Below are 19306 nucleotides of genomic sequence, written 5' to 3'. Positions count from 1 at the left end.
TTCTGGCATGAAGGTAAAATAATAGCCCCACTAACACTAACCAGATGTTTAAATGTCAAACATTCTCTTCAATGTTTTGCTAGGTTTATTCTTATGAAGCAATTATGTTAAGCGCCTGTTTTTGCTTGCAAGAGAGAGTTCTGCATAAGCTCTGTCTCCTGATTAGCAGTAGCTTCACTGGAATTAAAATCATTGCCTGTTAGAACCCTTGCAAATATTTAAAATACACCAAACTGGGTCAAATGTTTCCTCTTGTAAAAATATTCACCAGAGCTTTATAAAAAGCTATTTTTAAAGAAACAAACATCTCTCCATAGTGCAGGTAGCAGCTCCACCTGTTATCTTAATATAGGAATTATTATTTAATTCTACTAACGTGACACACAGCAAAATAAAATGAGATAAAAAATTATCAGGGGTGGAGACTATCTGGGTACTGTAAGTGGCTCCTGTAGGAAGCTTTTGGATAACTTCTAGATGGAGTGGGGTGGCTGTGGTGGGTGTCCATGCTCTCCACATTCCTCTCTCATGGAGGGTGCCATCTCAAGTCAACAGGACTGCTTGCAATAATGGCAACACATGGCTTGGGAACTTGCATGATTCTTAAAATAGATGTAAAATGAATTAGAAACCAATAAAGCATGACAAAAATAGCACTGTGCTATAAGCTTTGTTATCTTTTACATTTTCAGAATGCCTTGCACCTGGAGCAACCAGGGCTGTGGGCAGCATCATGCTGTTTCTCCACTCCCCCACCACGTCCTCTTGCACCATCGCACACAGGGATGTCTCTGTGGGTGCCTGCCCTATGCACCACACACCAGAATACAGCCAACTCCAGCATTTTGTTGCCTCGTGGATGTTTTCAAGGACAGAATTCTTGCTGCTTGCTGGCAGGAGACCCAACACACAGCTCCCATCAGCCAGCCTGAAAGCTAAAGCCGAAGCCCTGCTCTGAGGAAAGAGCAGCCCCCAGGAACATCTGAGCATCGGAGCCATCCCTTCCCAGCCTCATGCCCTAACCCTGGAAGTACCTCTCCTCCACTTCCACATATCCAACACAGCAATTAGCTACCTCTGGAAACAGTACTACAGCTCCAAAGCTACTGCAATTATTTTTCTCAATGACAACAGAGAAAGAGAAGCACCACTGCCCTAAGGCCATGTTCTGCTGCAGCAAAAATGATGAGAGAAGCCCTAGAGGAGTCAAAGTCTGACTGTCCTGGCCACGTTACAGATATGCTTTATCAATCTGACATACTAATAATGCAATGCTAGTGGAAAAGGGCAGGTATGAGGAGCTGTACCTGAATTTTACAATGTTTACATAAATTATAAATACTTGCTACAGCACAGGGAAACAAAACTATCCACATTTATTAGTAACAGGCACTGAGTTTTAGAACATGAAATTCAAGTCCTATGAGGTCTATTATTTAGAAAATTTTGACTACATACTAATATAAACTCTGGAAAAAAAATCTCAGCCCCTTCTGGCTAACTTGGTCCACATTCACCCATGAACCTTCATAAACTGCTGGACATATCAAGCAATGGAATGATTGCCATCTTTGGGAAGTGATTATCCCACCAAAAGTGTTAGCATGGAGGGCGTGGGATGGAACTGTCACACAGATTCAGTCAGAGGCAGATGCTCTTTACAATGTTTGAAGTCACTTGTACTTATAACATTTATGTGCTGTCATATAATATCTACATAATTAGTATCATGTCCTTTTAGGAAGCTTAAAGTCTTAATTCCTCCTGAATATTGTAGATGAGAGGTGAGAAGGGATTTAAATTCAAGCTATTGGTTGCTAGTTCATCTTTCTACTTCTTCCAGTACCTATGAGTAAAAAACAAAAATACACTTTGAGCAAGAAAACCTGCATAGGTTGATGGTAAACCACAGTGAAACAGGAAAGGTAATAATTTCCTGGCTGAACCTCTATTCTTCAAGCCCTGTCCTTGAGGGAGGAAGAGACAAGAAAACAGAGGGAAGGAATCCTATGTTCCTTTGAGTTGGTGTCAGCCACCACTGGCAGCCTCAGTGGAACATGGATATCACCTTGGCAGTCTCATGCTTCTTGTAGTCAGAGCCATACTGACAGAGGGTGGTTCTTGCAAGGATCATTGGCAGGAGAAGCTTTTAGAGGAGGTGTGGTCCCATGCCTAAGCAGACATCACCAGCATTTGCCACTTCCCTGCTGTGCAGGAAGCTTTCAACAACTCAGGTCCCAGATTTAGCATAGTTTTACAGCACCTAGCACAGACTGGCTTGGATAAAGAAAATCAATCTATTTGTAAGAATGTCACAGTGCTGTGACACTGTGGTGAACCAAGCTTCAGTCCAAGGCAGAGACCTGAAGCACAAGAATACAGTGCAAATGATGAAGGAAGAACATTGTTATCTGGATATCCACATTGCCAAGTTTTCAGCCACAAGCTGAAATGATAATGGTCACATCAGGCATAAAAAACCTCAGGGCCGTGACCACAGTGAAAAGCACTGTCATGATAACACATTTTTTAAAAAGTTATCTAACAGGCTGTAATGATTTGAAGAAGTTTGCATCTTACTGGTCGTCACTGCTTAGGAATTTGCAGCCACCAGAAGCACTTATGAGAATAACAGAACAAACCCTCACAAAAAGCCTGGACAATAAACACGAAGAGTAGGTAGAGAGAATGCCTTTCATCTCCTTGCAATAACAAATCCATAGTTATCCCATCCCAGTGAAGCATTTAACCAATCTTTAGGCTAAATTCTGACTTACCACCACAGTTACACTGGCAGCAGAGTAGCAAGAAGAGGGCTTGCCAAGCAGAGTGGCAGAGCCCCACTGCCTCTGCCCAGCCACTGTCAAATATTAACCTGCAGGTCAGGAGGCTGCACTTGAAGTAGCACAGCACAAAATGGGAGAAACTTCAGGTAGCAGAAAATGAGTAACAAAAGCTAAGGGAAAAACAATTAAGATTGTGGAAGTGGCTATCACAAAAAGAATAAAACCAATGCCTAAAGGCCAGACAAACAGTGACATGGAGCCTGGAAGAGCAGCTGCTGGCTTAAATCACAAATGAAGAAAGATAAGGCAGTGAGCAGGCATCACTGGAAAACAGAGGAGCAAAACAGATGAGCTGCAGAGCAGTAAGAGGAATTTAGCTCCAGTAGTTCATTCTGAAGTAGTACAGCTTGGTGGTAATGAAATCTTCAGCCAATGGTAAGAGTGGCCAGCATGTATGAAGGAAATGGATTCTAAATAGCAGAGTAAGATTGACAAATAGTTGGTATGGTAGCTTGGTTTTCTCTCTGTGTTTAAGGGACACCTTTTATTAATGTTCCTGTTTTATACACACCCAGAGCACATGTATAACAAATCCTGTATCTGCAGATTAAAACAGATACCTTTTCACACCCTGTTTCTCTGTTGTACAACCCGTGGGATTCGGAGGCTCTACTGACAGAGCTGTTGTACTCTTCTTAGCTAAATTTTGATAGCAAAGTCATTCTGCATCCCTCCCCCACCCCCAGCATGGGCTCTTATCTCCTACAAATGTGCATCTCTGAGTGACTCACAGCCATCCATTTATGTGGGTCAGTAAGGCAGTGGATGGCCAAAGGGGCTGGTCCACAGGCATGTAAGGAAACCACCCTGCCACAGCAGCATTCACAGCTGCCAGGTAAGGGTAGGGGCTCCTTATTCTTCCAGAGATGCTTTTACCTGGCCTTCCTTTCACCACGCTAGCTGTGAGCATGCTGCAGCCAATACCTGCCTTCCTTGATAATCAGCATCTTTGCAGAGGGCTTGGAGACTGCCATCTTGTCTGTCTGTGTTAAAAAATATGCACATCAAATTGCTAGGAGGCTGAACAGCTTGCACAGTTACAGAATTAGCTCTTTAATGAAGCCTCAGCCCAACTGCCACTGCTAGATGTGGGCAGGTTAGATGTGGGCATTGTCCCCATCTAGTGGCTCACCCTCCCTGGGGAGATGAGTGGTTCATGGCTAGGAGGGAGCAGAGGTTCCTCCTCACCCTCTCAAGCAAAAGCACAACAGTCCTCCAGTTATGCAGGGTTAGCTGTGAGCTTACTGCTCCTGCCAGAATCTGGGTTGCAAGATCACATCACTTATTTAATATTCATGGTTTTATAATGAAGTATGAGGTTGAATGCTTTTAGAAAACTATTTGTCATTAGTAAAATGGTAACTGTTTTGAGTTCCTACCTTTCATCAAAGCGTCTTCCCTTGTAACAGCCTCCCAGGTTTCCCATTACCATGGCCTGTACCAACTGCTTCTCTCAAACTGAAGTTTTTTATAGATTACACTGACTTTACTTTCCAAGGTGGTACTATACAACAGTTGTGGAAAACATTATAGAGTGATCCACACTTCAATAATATGTATTATACAGTATTTTAGATTTAAAAAGGCAGTGATTCACATTTCAAAGACCTGGTTATAAAATATCATGGAAGAATTTGCACCAATCTTGGCATAGCTGCACTAAAGGCCAAAGGGGTGAATCAGTTTGCCTAGACTTGAAACCTTATTTGAAGGAAGTTTATAAAACATTAAGTGCCCAAAATCTTATCATCATGCCTTCTGACCAGAATTCCTCCTATGTATAGTCTACTCTCTCTTTTTTTCCCCTGCTTTTCCACTTATTTTTAAATCTATTCTGACTAAAGAAGAATCACAACATTTTTTTTCTGCCTGATGTGTAATTAGATGGAGATTTGTTATGGGCAAAGGCAAGATACATACCTTCAGGTAAAAAGCCAGTAGCTGGAGGAGAGTTGTGAATCCTGGAGATATCATTTTAGCAGGTAAGAATTCATCTTGACTTTTAAGATGATAGGAAAGACTGTTATAACTAGCTCTTAGAGGAAAATAATTGTATTTAAAAGTTCAGCACATCAGTACAGAATGTGTCTGAGACAACAAACAGGAGCTCCAAAACCTCTCCTCTGCCTGGCCCCAGTTTTAAGACAGCTGTTTTTCCAAAGTTATTAATAGTCAAAAAGTCTTAGAACTTATAACAATCAAAGTACTTTGCAGAGCCTTTAGTGATGAAAGGCATTTCCAACTGAATAGAAAAATCCATTGGTACAGTACAGTAGGTGAATAACCCCAACTTTTTAAGTTGTAGCTCAAGCTGTGAGACCCAACAGCAATGTCATACTGTGCCTGCACACAAAGTAACTTCTAAAACCAGAACCAGACTGTTTGAAAAGAATTCTCTTCTCTGTGGCTCATGCTGGAATTTACAGAATTAACCAATGTTGGAAAAAGTTTTTTGTTGTGGAATTATGTAGCTGAAATGCCTGTTGGGAATGTATGGAAATATATTCGGCTGTTTTGTCTGTCTCTCACATGCCCACGCAAACCTGGATTGCTCCTTCTGATGATTTCATGGATACAAAACTTTACTCAGCATGTTAAAATAAAATAAAAAAATCAGCCCAGAAGTACTGACAATATTAGGAACAGCTGGACAAGATCTGAGTGAAGAGAAGATCTGAGTAAGACAGTACATATCTGTCAGGTTAAGTATTCCTTACCATAAGGAAAATGTCCTAGGAATGAACTCACCTCAGTAGAAAGTAATACTTCCAAGAAGACTTGTTGCTGGCATGCCTCTAGTTGTCAAATACTGATGGTTAAGGTAGTAACTTCTGTTTCTTCCTCTTGTCAAAGCTCAGTAAGCCCAGACTTATGCCAGAACTAAAAGCTCAGACTCCAAGAGCGAAGATGAGTTGTAGCAAAATGGGCAGGCTGTGGGTAACTGCTTCCCAAAGGCACACAGTCTACCTGCTCAAAGGAAGTCAATCATGTGGTGGAAGCAGGGCTATGTGAGCAATTATGATTGACTCCTCAAGGGCTTCCTAAACATATGCTCATCCTAATTGACATAATAAATGCCATTGGCATTTCACATTGTAAATTACAAAATGACATGGCTAGTTATGTAACAAAAGGTGCACCTCCACTCCGATTTGGCTGATTGTTCCGGCTGGCTTTGCCAATACTGGCAGCCTCACAAATACCTCAAACTTGCTTTCAGCCATTTAGGCAGATGACAGAACTGTATTTTTGTGGCTGGACAAATGTGTCCCTGCTGCCTTCTAAGATGCTGGGAGGCCAGGAACAGGTACAGAATGCAAACTGCATGAGGGAGAGCATCCCTGGTCCCTGCTGCAGGTGTGTCTGCTGTGTCTCTGCAATGGGCACTGTAGACCACGTGTGCTCTGTGCAGGCTGCCCTACTTACCTTTAAAATAAAAATACAATAGGCAGAGTAAATTGCATGGGATTGTGAAAATCTTAACTTAATACAGCTTCACAGTAAATCTTAATCTGTTTTTGCAATCCTCTCCCAGGGCCCCAAGTGGGTCAGCAAGGAAGGTGGGTGATGCTACTACTCTCCCAGAGAGGGGAGAGAAGAAAGAGCAGATGAAGAGGGAGCAGATGAAGAGGGAGCAAAAGAGAAGTGGAAGACTTCTTCCCCTCAGGACACTGAAACCTTACACCTCAGCCTGGCTCCCACGCCATGGTACCTGCCACCCTCAGACCACACAGCATCTCCTCGCATGTGACCACGAGATAACATTTAATAACTACAAAGCACAGAGCATGTGATGGATAACCCTGCTAATAACACATAATAAAGTAAACTGTGCTTTAATTACACTGTGCCTTTACAACTGCTTCTCTGATCCAGGAGTTTCTTAATACTTGGCAAACTGCTTAATGAGTTCTCACAACACCCTGTGGGGACCTTTTTTTAGAAGCAACCCGCATAGTTAGAAGCACCTACTTGGTTAGGTGAGCAGGGGAAGGGGCAGCTGGCTGCTCCCATGCCTGTGGGGCCAGTGCCCAGATTCTGTCACAGGAATCCTTGTGCAGCAAGGTGACCACAGAGATGCTCTTAGACCTATCTGAGGGGAAGCCCTCACAAACTCCTGACTTCTAGGATTGCATTCTCTGCTTTATGGACATGCACCCACAGGGGGGACAGCAGCAACTTGGAGCAATTGGCTCCCCAGAGCAACTTGTCTAAAAAATAGAAGCAAATGCCTGGGTTAAAACCTCTGGCTCATTGCACTCAAAGGAAAAATTAAGCAAATTCAGTGGAACAAGGATGTAATCATCTGTATCTCAAGTTTATTTATGTTTCACCTAACTCCCATACTATGATTTAGATGTAATTATTATATTATACATTATTAAATAATGAAAATTGTTAAATATTATATACTATATACAATTAAAATTATAGGTCTGTAAATGTCTATAACTTAAATTATACTTGTATCTTATTCTTTCCTCCTCCTACTACTTAGGTCCACAAAAATGACGAAATAAACAAATCCTAAGCAGAAAAAATGGTCCCTATTGAAGAACTGCATGGCACAGTGACACTGCTGTTTAAAATAGCACAGTCTGAAGGCATTCCTTGCCACTCAGTCCCAGGGTCACAACTGCTGGGGGCCAGTCCCACTCAGGACCCTGGATAAAGGAGGGCATAAGCCCTGGTAAGGTAATCAGCAAGTAAATTTCAACAACTTAGAGGAGTGGTACAGCCTAGGGGCAACCTCCAAAAAGATGCAGCCATAAATAGAAATTCTGGTGGACAAGGGAAAGAAACGTTGATGACCTTACAATTTTGTGCACTCTGAGTACTGAATATCACATTTAAGAAAAATGTACTCTTGGGAAGAGGGAGATATACTGGACACTGAAGAGGCTGAACCCAGCAGCCCAGTTACTGTGGTCTGGCTATCAGTTTTCTGGGGCTGACACAAGTTACATTTTGGCTCTTGAACAGACCTCTCTTACAAAGTAGTGCGGACAGCGCCCATTATATCTGCTGGTAGTCCCTATTGCTCATTTGGGAGTCCGGTGTGCAGTAGAGCTTATAGCTCAGTTTAAAATGGAAAGAACTGGGGAAACCTAAAGTATTCAAGCAGGAGTGGAAGCAGATCTTTCTAGATGAGGCTGTGCAATAGTTTCTGTTCCAGGGCATTTTATTTTTTTTTGTAGCAGGATAATGACTAAGCTCCCTGCCCAACAAAAGTCTCAGCAAGTAAATTTTGTTTATTATAGTGACCAAACCCTTAGCCACCAAAACACATCCTGTAAAGCCTGGTTCTGTCTTCATCTGCTCAGTGCTGGGAAACAACATCCCTGAGTGTGGTACTACTCACTGGACTTGATTCATCACTGCTTTAATTGGGGCCTCATGGGAACTCCCCCAAAGCCCATTGCTAATTAACATGCATGTGTTGCTGATGGCCTTGTAATATTCCCCTTAACAACAACAGGCTTACTAAGGTTCTGTCAGCCAGGACACACAAGGGACACCAGCCTGGGAAAGATAGTTACGTCTGTGGCTGAGTTAATATCTGCTTCCAGAACCGGTTCTGTGGGTATGAAAACCAATTGTGTGCTGTTAGCCCCGTGATGAGAAACCAATTAGGAATTACATGCTCAAATTGTCCTGCTTCCTGCATCCTTTCTCACAATCAGATGTTATCTGCTGTGTGCAGGCAGGCAAGGGGATTTTTTAATTCTTTGAAATTCCTCCTACAAGTCATATTTATTTCAGTGCCTCAGACCCTTTTTGACTGGATCTAAACTGAGATATTATTTTAAATAGCAGTAGTGTGATTAGATGAGTTCTCAGACTGAAACTATGAGAACCCAAAGCTATACTTTCCAGCACTGGGTTCTACTTGTAAAATCCTGTGAGAACTGATACTATGAAATATATAGTACAAAATCAGCTTTGTAGTAGAAAATAAAATAAGATAATAGGATCACCTATACTTTTTTAACATCAGCATTTCAACACAATCTATACCATGCAGCTGTAAGCATAGAAAACAAAAGGTTAGGGAAAAGATAAGCAAAAAGTAGACAGGAATTATATCTAAAATCAATCAAAATTTATCTGCTTTCAAACAAGCCATTTTCTGAAAGATATACCAATCCAGACAGAGAAATAGGAAGCATTCCTTAATAAGAAATTTCTGGCAGATAAAACCCATTTATTTTATTAAGAATCTTTGTTTCAGTAAGAATCTTGTGGGTGTATTAAAATGAAACTGGAGGACAAATGAGATTCCATGAGCAGCTAGACAGATAGGAAGTTTGAGTATTTAGCTCCTTATAAAGGAGGAATTGATTTTTACTCATTGGGATGAGAACAGTACACAGCAGGAAGCAGTTGTACACAACAGGAACTGCCAACTAACCATTCCCTAAAAATGTATTGAAGGTGAAAGTTTGTTTTCTGTGCTGAATCCTTTTGAATCCCATGATTCAGATAATGCTTGCTTTTGCAGATTCAGGTTGAGCCTTTAGGGAAAGCCTTGGAAAGATCAACTGCATATGCGTCTATCCCAGCTTCTAATTTCTGTGAAAGAACTGCAAACAAGTGCTCAGTCAGACTGCATTGCAGGACACCAGTGTCCCCCCCTCTGGCCACAGAGTCCCTCCAAATCAGCCACAGGCCTCCCTCTGCCCTGACAGTGAGAGGAGCCAGGTGGCAGCACCCAGCCCTGCAGACAAGGCTGACATCTCCAGAAATACCAAAATGCTTCCCCCTCCAGCAGCCAGCCTTGAGGAGACTCTCTACATTTGAAAGCCTGTATTAATTTACTTTCCTTCTGGAAACAATGCTGCTTGATTTCCTGGTTTGCAGTGAAATGGAGCTAATCTATCATCTCATCCTGCATGCAAAATTTATTTCCATTTTACTAAAGAAAAGCTATGCTACGGAAGACGCCAGCACATTCAAGCTTCTTCCAAAACACAATTCAATTTTCTTTTCTAGTAGATGATCACAACTCAGAGCCAGGAACATTCCTCTTTCCAACTCTAGGCTACAACAAAGTCCTGATGCAGTTAATGTTCAAACACATGGGCTTGGAACCCCCTTACAAAAGCAGAGCCCATGTGAGCAAAGGGGAGGACACTTCCACAGGACCACAAACAAGGAAGAGAAATTAGCAGTGGGAGAGTATTTTCAGGGGGCAAGGATAAGACAACAATGAGACAAGCTTTCCCAGATTGATTCAATTTATATCTTTGGAAAATACACGTAGGCTCTGAGGTTTGGGGTGGAAGAATAAAATAGCAAATTAGTAAGAGATCACTTCCTTAAGAAGAATTTTCAGTCTCAGGAAAGTAGATGGGAGTATTGAGGATACAACTCCTCACACATCAGCAGCTTTCCAAATTCCTGACAGTGATTTCTGGCTTTTATTTGCAGGCCAGCATTTGTGCTTTTCCAACAACAGCAGATAAGAGACACTGCTGTTTCAATGAAGTGATGGAACTGCCTTGATGTTGTTCTGCATGAACCTGAATGAGCAAATGAAAAGTATTTGGGCAGTGGGAGCTCCATTTCTACAAAAGATTTTGGGAAAGCAAGTGCCTTGCATGGTGCCCAGTACAGTCACCTAAGGTTATCCTGTTTTTCCTGCTGTTGAAGGAGCCCTTTCCTAGTCATCAGGCATCATAGAAGAACATGACATACAAGTTTAATATGCACCTTTTCTGGTTTTTGTGTTTTTCTTTGGCAGATGTAAAAGTGGCTGAGAGCTTGATGCACGCAGTCCATCCCTGGTCATTAAAAACATAAAATCCAAAACATTAAGAAGTTTAAACATGTGAACAGGTCCTTCTGATTTATGTACTTGGACCTCTTGTCTACTGAGTACTCAGAGTATACATTCTGGTGGGTGAGGATGTCCACGTACCCTCATTGCTGTTCTGGGTTCTGAGTTGGCACTGAGAATATACACGTTCTCACAGGAAAAATCAGTCTTTTGGTAGAAATAAAACTTATAAGAAAGTATGCCTATTCACATATATTCACAGGTTTGCAACTGCTGCGTATACTGGTACTGAATTACAAGATGTTTTGAGTAAAGAACTGAGTGTAAGCTTAAGTGAGAAGAGCATGAGCTAAAGCTAAAAATGAAATCAAGTTCTCTTTTTTTTCTCACCTCAGCTGCAGTTCTATGCATAAAATTAAGCAGGAAGATACAGCAGTGGTGAATGTAGCCTCAATTTACCTCCTACAGCTGCAGCGAGACTTTGTGGGTTTTAACCTGGGGGAGGGGAAGAAATGGGTTTCCAGAGGATTAATAAAGCGATGGGCTAAAGCAGCTGCAGTACAAATGGCACCTCTCCACAAACAATTGTTTGGATTTCAACACACTTTACTGAAGAAATAGACCTTCTTAGCAACAGGGAGGACAGAAACTCAAGCACATCTAGCTAACAAAAAGGCTATGAACTAAACAGTGTTTTTGCCTACCAGCATGTATGTATGTAAGTAGTATTTTAACAGTGCCTACCAAGAAGAACAGCAACCTACGGGTATGTTATATAAAGCAAACTCTACATTAGGCTATGGGGAAGCTGAATCATTAATGACAGACACAGTAGATATTTATCACTGCCTGGCTGCATGGCACTCTAGAGTGTGCAGGCTGAGATTTGGACCCACTCCCCCACCACTAAACAGGGCTGGTTTGTATACCAGAGCATTTTTTGCACCTTTGCTCCTCTGGAAGAACTCACACCAAGCTCAAGGGGAAAAGCAGGAGCAGGGCAAAGGAAGATACAAGCCTTTCAACTCACGTGTGTGGCTTTGCCGCGTCTCTCATGCACTGCAGGGCGTGGTGCAGGTGTAGAATCAGCAGGCAGGGGCTGGCATGGCTGGGCAGGGCCTGGGCTCAGGCCCAGCTGCAGGCACACAGCGCTGCTGCCCGTGTCAGATGGCGAAGCCTGTGGCACGACAGAAGGCACAGAAAAGCTGAATTGCATAAACCTGAGCAATTTAAGGTTTAAAAGGCCACGCCCTCCCGATCATGTCTCCTGCAGGCAGATAAGCGTGTGCAGGTTGCTCATACAATAGTGTAACTTGAAGCTTTTACTTTTCTTTCCGGCATATACCAAAGTTCATTTTCAGTCAGGTTCGTCCTTGCATTTCTTTTCTTCTTTTAACCTGACAATCAACATGGCTTAAATTTAACAAATACAAGTAGACCATCCTAAAAATCGCTTCAAGACAGAAGATTCATGTTGGCTTTCCCCTTTGAAAAGGAAGATGGGTCCACAAGTACTAACCCAGAATCTATAGTTTGGAATCTGATTCTTCAGCTTGTTCCTGTATACTTGGTGGTGAACACTTAAACCGCGTAAAAGCAATTTGTAAACTCCAGAATCAGCTGTCTGAAAATACAAGCTCTGTTAATTTTCTGAACATTGCAAAATTAAGACTGCATTAGACCCTCTTACCCAGTAATTTTCGGTTTAAAAAGCACCCAGGAAAGGGAAAAAATGTTGTACTGAAGATAAGGTGTCATGCTGCTGCACTGTGATGCAACAGCTGAATGAAAAAACAGCAGCAGCAAAAAAGATCTTTTTTTCAAAAAATATTTTCAATAGACTACAAGAAACCCTCATCTTCCAACTACATGAATCACTAATAAATGCAATGACTTCAGCCATCTTAAGCATTTTCTCCTAAGGAAGGAAGTGTTATTCAGGCAGCAAGGCAGCTTTGGGGATGGACTTGAATCAAGCAACTGCAGTGTACCATGAAAACAGGCGGGAGGAAATCCTCAACCTTCAATATAAACATCTATGGCTACCAGGTCTTGGCCTCCAATTTATTCTTACACAAGATTGTTTCCCTTCAAACATTTTAAAAGCATGCTTGTTATTTGTGACTATAAAATCCCTTGTTAAATATTTATTTTAAGAAATCATCAAGGGACACGTCAAGTCCTACCAGCAAGTGTGACAGCCATACCCTTGGCTGGATGGATGCTTCCTCGCAGCAGTATTTGCCTTTTCTGCCCTGACAGCGCAGCACCTCAGCTCCAAGTTGCTCAAGAAAACCTGGGATGGGTTCCTGCCAAGCCAGCCTGCCAGTGTACAGTTGTTCCAAACCCAGGCAGTGCTGTGCTGGATCTGGGGCACTGTGCAGCTGCTGCTCTTCCCCCAGGATGGGTGCAGAATGGAGAGACACGGCCCGCACGGGACCAGATGTCCATGGCAGTCACAAGGCCAGATATGCAAGCCTCATGCGTCAGCCGTGTGCAAAATTGAACTATGCATATGAAATGTACTTTTAAAAACATGCTTAAGCTACAGAAGCTTAAACATTAGCAAATACATCCCCACAGAATAAAGCTTGTGTTTAAATCCTTCCTCACATGGGAGGTCTCTCTGAGGCTGCTCGCCCCAGATTAGGAAGCCCAGAGCCCTGTTGTCACAGGTGACCACATCAGATGCTCAGTTACAGACTTAATTTCCATCCTAGCAACTAGCCAAGTTTGCCCTCCCTCCCACTGCTGGGAGGCTTTTCTAAGTTTCCAGACTAAGGGCCAGCTCAAACTCATTTGTTCTCACGCTAATGTTGCTGAATTGCTTAAATTGCCTTTCCTATCTCATGATATGCTTTCCTGTTTTGCTTTCCACTCAAATTCTGTAAGTCTCTGCTCTCAGGGAAACAAAAGGCTCTCTGCTCTCCTGCTCACACAAACAGCCCTCTTGGGCACTCATTCCTGTCCAAATTCTTCACTCTGGAATGACATTTATACTTCTTTATCTATACCAGGCAAATTATTTTCCTAGAAAGTGAGTTATTTATTGGCTCTGAACCAAATTGCTGGTGAGATCTTTGGTACCTGTTGATGGAAGATCCTAGCTGAACCTGTCTTTCATCTGCTGGGAAGGAACATAGAAGAACCTCCTTTAAACTATAGTCTGCGTACTGTATTATTTATCAGTTCCCTCCTTTGCCTACAGCAGATTTTCTTCACCAACATCACAAAAAAGTGAGAGCATTTTCCCGCTACAATTCATTAATTGGTACCAAAATGACAGAGTATCATAGATCTGACTGGTGCATTGACACCTGTTTGATAAACTTCTAATTTCCTGGTATAGATTCATACACTGGGGGCAAAAAATTTTACATATTTAGCTGTTTAATTTTAAATTAAATTTGTACTTGTATCTAAAGCTGTGCAAATACAGGTATAAGGACAGATATTCTGTTGTTGCAGATATTCTGTACTTCACTACTGCTGAAATTATTTCCAGAAAGACAAAATTCCATCAACTCTATTGTATTAGACTTACTCATTTACTTACTTCAATGATTTTACTTCAATGAATTACTAAATGATTTCAGCATACATTGAAAGCATTGGCAGTACACAGTGTGCAAGCTACATTAGAAGATTAGTCATGGGGAAACATTAGGGGAAACTGTAGTAATCAATGTTAGTTGATAATACTGTAATGGATGCCATCTGTGTTGGGTTGAAAAGATCACTGTGTCCTGCAGACACACAGGCCTGTGCATCCTCCTGTGAAGCCCCATGAAACCAGGGCAGAAGAGGCAGGGGTCAGGTCAGCTCTTTGCCTGCCACTGACCACTTTCTCCCAGTCCCTGGTCCAGGCCAGGCAGCACACTGCTTACAAAGAAGGAAATAAAAGAGCTTTCTCCAGAGCATGTTACATTCCTGCCCACACAGCTCTGGCAGGGGCCTGAGCAATACTGTCTCTTTCAAGTACTCAACAGCACTAGAGATTCCTTGGGGATTTCTATGATGTACCCACAATGGTAAAATACACCCTTGCCCCAGACCCCCGTGGATGGACATGGGATGGGGACCAGGACAAAGGGGACAGGTGGACCTGGCTGGCCCTCTGACTCAGTGGAACAGCAGTGAGAAGGAATGATGCCAGAGAAGGAGCAGCAAGAGCTGTGGGTCACACCTCAGAGTGGTGGGGACGATGAGACAGGAGGAGTTTGGAGTCCCCCAGATGAAACTGTCTCTCCTGACCTCCAAATGGCAGGGGACACATGCACATCCAATGTTCTCCCATGGGATTGCACCTCAGCTTGTAGAGGCATACAGAAGAATGGGAAAAAACCCTAGGAGGGGAATAATCAGGTGTAGACACAACTCCAGCATTCAGGCCAGCATTTTCATATCAGTTCCCTCTCTTGTTTCCTCTCTGTGGAAAATTAGCAACCTGAACTGGATCACAAAACATAAAAGGATTGCCAAGCACTTGTACTCTGGACTCTGCTGATTACTGAGTGCCACTGACAGTCTGCTTGGAAATTAAACTGGACTCTGCAGTCATTAATCACCAATATTAAATAGCAATTCTGTAGTGTGACAGTTTAACTAAGAAGTTGACTTCCAAAATTGACCCACTTGGTATAATTTACAGTTGGCAAAGCTCTTACAAAGTGTATGTTACTCTGGGAAGTCATGTTTCATTTGTCATAAGCATTTACTGGATCTTCTGTATCCAGTATCTTTACATTTTCTAGATGGCTCCCGTGAAGGAAAACAAGAGCATAATGAGGAAATTAAAATATCAAGATTATTTTAATCTCTTGACCTCAATTAATGAACCAACAATAGTACCAGACTACTATTTTTCTGAAATGGACTGCTTTCAGAGACCAAGAGAGCACAGGATGAAATATGGCCCTACTGGGAAAAATCCCAAACCAGCAACTTGTACCATACCAGCAACTAAAATCATCCCACCCAAGAGCCTGTATGGCATCCCTCAGGAATTGCCTTGACTTGGAAAGCCACAGACCCAGCTCTAAAACCTCAAGGAATCTTGGGGTCCTTCCACCTCTTCCAGAAAATAATCTGTGAACACATGAGCTTTACATACATAAGCAAAACAAACATTCAAGTGGCCAAATCACTCTGGCTGTAGGGAGAGGACAATATTACAGATAGGCAGGCACTATATGTTTCCCATTGTGAAAAATTCTTGAAGTTAGAAGATTAATCTGGTCTCTCACCACATTCATTAGTTAAATTGCAAAGCAAGCTCATTACATAAGCAACCCGAGGACAATTATATTTATCTCATCAAGGTTCACAGTACAGATGGATTGCTGACCAAGGTAACATGAGTACCTTCTGCAGGGTGAAAGCTGTCTGATCTATTTGAAACATCAGTCCTGTGCCTTAACCAAGTTTTCAGGTTATTTGTATCTTTTTGGAAGAATACATTTATGCAGTTCCTCCCAGAGGTCTCTCCAGCATGAAGAGAGGAATTGAGGAAAGCTGGGATTCATTCTCTAGAAGTGGGCAAATCAAGGCACAGAAATTAAGTGACTTGCTCCTAATTATCAAAGAAGTCTCTGGAATAAAGAGCATCTCATGAATTCTCCCATACTTTGTTAGACCCAGTAAAGGAAATGCTTTAATGTGGAATGAAATTTCTGTACTTTAAGCATGTACAAATACACAGTATGTTCAGTCCACTCTTGAATTAATTTTCCAGGCTTATACCTGAAGAGTTCAATATTTGTTGAGAGATGGAGGTCATCTTGTCTGACTCCTTGCATGTCACCAGCTGCACATACCCTCTGCTCTATCCCTTTGTGGAACCCACTGCCTGGGTTTAATCCTATAAGGAATCTTTCTAGAAAGGCAGTTTGCTCTGGTGAGAAGAACCAAAAGGTGGGGAGTCCACTGGTCTCTTTGGTATCTAATTCTAGCAATTAATTGTGCATACATGGAAAAACACATGGATAATTTATTGCTAATTTGATGACACTACCCCAGATTATTGCCATCAGTTGGCAATAATGTTATGCATTTCCTGGGAAGATGAATGAGCTGGTATCTGTATTTTGTACCTCTACATGTGTTATATTTGTACTAACATCCTCATCTATATTTCACGTGGAACAAAAAGGCTGTGGTAGAGACCTGCCAATATAGCAGGTGTATTAGCTCGCCCTCATGTAAGATTTTTGCTATTCCCTGCATTCTCATCCAATTTCAAATCCTGTTTTAAAATGCTGCCTGTGATGGGATTGATGTTATTCCATGAGCCTGTCCATGTGCATACATACAATAAACACAGACAAAATCAGACCTTTGCACACGTACTCAAGGGACACACCAGATACTTTGCCCTCCCATTGAGCTATGATTACATTCTAGGGCTGTCCATTAAGGTCTACAAAGTCTTTCCAAAGTCTCTATTTTTTTTCTGAAACTGTTTCCCCCATATGATACATGTTCTCAGTTTCCAGGTTTATAATTTTACACTTGACCACGTTAAATCACACTTTTTTCAGTCTGAAGTCCACTTTTGAGACAACTCAGATTCCCTTTTCTCTAGTGCCATGCATAATCAGTGAGTAATTCAGTATTTTTCCTGCAAGACTAAGTAGTGAACATTGCCAGAAGACGTCCGAGTCTGGATCTGGCTATAGAATCTCACAAAAAAATTTCTTTTTAGAGTGATTTTGCAACAATTCCTTTGATCCACCAGCCCTTAGACACCTGACATATTCTTAAACAAGAATGCAAAATGCTACATTTTTGATCAAATTATGGTAGGATAACAAACTGAAGACTTTTATTTTCCATTAGGCTTATAGTTACTTTTTTAACCAGCTGGGTAATCTTACATTAAAGAAGCAAGCCAAGCTTACCTGACAAGACCTGAATTCAGTGAAAACATCATTGGCTGCCATTAACAGTAGTCCTGTTTTTTATACTTGAACTCCCATATCAGCTTCTCTATTATTTTGCTGGAAGTGAGGTCAGGCTGGCTGCCATGCTGGTATCAGAATTATCCTGTTTGTGCCATTGGGGCACTGGCAAAAAAAAAAATGAGCGTGCCTTCAGTCTTGGTAGATTGCTCCAATGTTCCCAAATTTATCAAAAGTTTATATCAGTGGGCCAGAAAACTTCTCAGCCAATTTAAGAAAGAAAAATAGAATGCATAGCTGCTCACATAACAGAGGCTACTGCCTTAAAGCTGATTCCTCAAAGTAGGAGTTGTCTAACATTCTTTTAGTTGCAGATGGGCTGGAAAAGAATTTGTCTTCCTCACATGATATATACAAACCATATTTTTTCTTTCAAAACATAAACCAGAAATATTTTCTGAACATTTCAGCCATCTATACATATCTTGTTAACAGTTTCAGTACCTACAACCCTTGCCTGGCCCACATCATTGCTACTTTGTTTTTCCTTATGTAAATTTAAGACTCTTCAAAACACAATTTGCTTGCCAAGAGTAGATTTTGGTTTAAGTGTTACTAGTAATTTCCATACTTAATAATATATATATATCAATGGATATTCATCTCCCTTTTATAGCCTATTTTTCCAATACACAGCCACACAGTTTATTTAAATATGTACGTACTGTGTTTGCATGCCCACACAAGTGTCTGTAGATCTGTATACCTATGCAGTCCTATATACACATAAATGTGGACAAACTGATACCTGTTTAAACACATGTATACAGAACAGTAAGTCCCTTTCTACTTTCTGTCTTCTTTTGCTATACATATTGTCTTAGTAATGTTTTGTCCATTTAGTAAGCTCTTGAAAAACTTTAAGTTTTGTTTATGCCTCCATGCCTCTGCTTATTAAGTTTTATTAAGGGCAATCCTTAGCTTTGGGAAATTGGCCTTTTCAAATTAGCATGTGTGTATATTCTGATTTGGGACTATATTCTCTTCATGCATATTAGATGTAACCAGGTCATGATCAGTTTTTCCTGAGACAACACTTGATTTCCAGTCTAGTGGATCAATTAACTTTTATCTATCAGGCTACCTAAAAGGAGAATTCTTCCACTCTAGGTCTAACCACTTTTTTTTTGCAGAAGAATCATCCAGTACTTAAAGCTATTCTATTGATTTTTCACCAGTACCTAAATGAAACCTTCAGCAGGTGTGCCAAATAAAGTTCCCCATAATTACATAATTGCCTCCCCACATGCAATAGTAGCTCAAACTGTCCTTAGATTCATTTCAGTGATTTATGTTACCTCTGCCCACCTCTGCTCACTGCTGAACCTTGATTATCAGCACATTTATTGTGCTGCATTCCCTAAGATCCTGCACTTCCCTGTTCTAAGGCAGATATCTGTCACCAGGTCATAGACAGTCATTGCCCTCACACAAGTTCTTTTGTCACCCTTGGTCTGTTTAAACAACTTATACAATATCCTAACATATTGAGCCCTCTAGCACTGTAGCCTGATGAGACAATTAAGTTGAATCTATCTTGATAATTAATAAATTCTACTTGCTCTTACTTATTACCCAGATTTCTAGCTTCAGCATATAAGCATTTCCAAATGTATTTCTCTTTGGATCCTCTACCATGCTGATTTAATTTGTTCCTGACAAGGAAAATCTGAACCACATTTACTTTCTTAACCCCCTTCTGCATGCAGTTGCTTTAAATA

The 19306-nt window shown here is 41.4% G+C and overlaps 1 protein-coding gene across 1 annotated transcript in view; it reads right to left on the bottom strand.

Annotated features, from left to right (window-relative positions):
• Positions 1-19306, bottom strand: part of LNX1 (ligand of numb-protein X 1) — a 119539-nt gene that overhangs the window by 66339 nt on the left and 33894 nt on the right. The window contains exon 2 of the mRNA XM_071432382.1: positions 11657-11803. The gene's annotated coding sequence lies outside the window, so the exon portion shown is untranslated. The remainder of the gene's footprint in view (positions 1-11656; positions 11804-19306) is intronic.

Source organism: Agelaius tricolor, unplaced genomic scaffold (assembly GCF_023055355.1).
Source record: "Agelaius tricolor isolate 1412-34295 unplaced genomic scaffold, bAgeTri1.0.p SCAF_8, whole genome shotgun sequence".
Lineage (NCBI taxonomy): Eukaryota > Metazoa > Chordata > Aves > Passeriformes > Icteridae > Agelaius > Agelaius tricolor.
This window is presented reverse-complemented; position numbering and strand designations above follow the sequence as displayed.